The following is a 1,241-nucleotide window of genomic DNA, read 5'->3' as shown; positions in this document are numbered from 1 at the left end:
CGTTCCCGCGTGAGTTGGACAACTAGATAGTATGTGAGCTAAATGCTCGGGGTGTGCATGACACGCCCTGCAGCTATCATCGGGAATGTCTTGGCTCAAAATCCGGGGACGGTACGTTAAAGTGGAAATAACACCATCTTGGCATGCAAAAATGAAACTCTCTGTACCAGACTTCAATCCGGGCGATTTAAGGAAAGCAAACGTTAGCTCACAAGACATTGACTGATCCTTCACATGTTTGTGGAAGATACCGTTCATCCTCTTATCGAGCAGCTGTTTACGACAGTTTTTCTCTTGTGCTTTCTTAATCCGGGCTTTCAGGAGTGAGTACTCGAGATAGATAAGATTTGAAGATTTTTGCTCACCCCTAATACTGAAGTCAAGTCCGAGTGTTTCAGCAGCCTCCTCCGCTGCTTTGTAAAGAAATGCTTCTTTGCCTACTTCTTCGCGATTCCTGACCATTTTAAGAAGAGGGTCTCTTCCATTTGCAACTCCGTGTGCTGGATAACCTTTCTTGTCCCGATATCAAGAGATCTGAGCTCGTTCTTCGTCCATGGAACTACTCCAAATGAATAGAGTAGTACCGGGACGGCAAGCATTTTCATCGCAGATACTTTGTTTCTCGCCGACAGTTCGGAAGACCAAATCTGTCGGATGAGACGTTTTTATCTGATTCGGAGAGTATCCTTTATAGATTTCACATCCTGAATGCGGCTCTGTGGCACGCCCAGGTATGTATAAGTCTCTCCTGCGCAAAGGTGTCGTATGGCGCTTCTATCAACGAGCTCAGGATCTTCAGGGATGTCATTAAGTTTTCCCCGCGTCAAATAAGCCTTGGCGTATTTATCTAACCCAAATTCCATTCCAATTTCCTTAGTATATCATTCGACATTCTCCAGAGCTAGATGCAGTTGCTCTCTGTTTTTAGCATAGATCTTAAGATCGTCCATGTAAAATACATGAGTGACCTTGTACTTTCGATCTGCAGGTTTGCCGCACAAGTACCCGTCGGAATGGCGCAGTGCTAGAGATAGTGGCAATAATGTAAGGCAAAAGAGGAGTGGGCTCATGGTGTCGCCCTGAAAGGCACCTCTCTGAAACGTGACCTTGTTAGTTGTCACACGATTTTTGCCAGATGAGATAGTAAATCTGGTTTTCCAAAGCGGCATTAATCTTTCTATGCACCCAACTATTTGCGGATGTACCTTCAAGATTTCCAAAAGACAAATGAAAAGTCTATG

This window comes from Belonocnema kinseyi, chromosome 1 (assembly GCF_010883055.1).
Source record: "Belonocnema kinseyi isolate 2016_QV_RU_SX_M_011 chromosome 1, B_treatae_v1, whole genome shotgun sequence".
In the NCBI taxonomy this organism is placed as follows: domain Eukaryota; kingdom Metazoa; phylum Arthropoda; class Insecta; order Hymenoptera; family Cynipidae; genus Belonocnema; species Belonocnema kinseyi.
The sequence above is the reverse complement of the archived record's forward strand: the minus strand, read 5'-3'. Positions refer to the sequence as shown.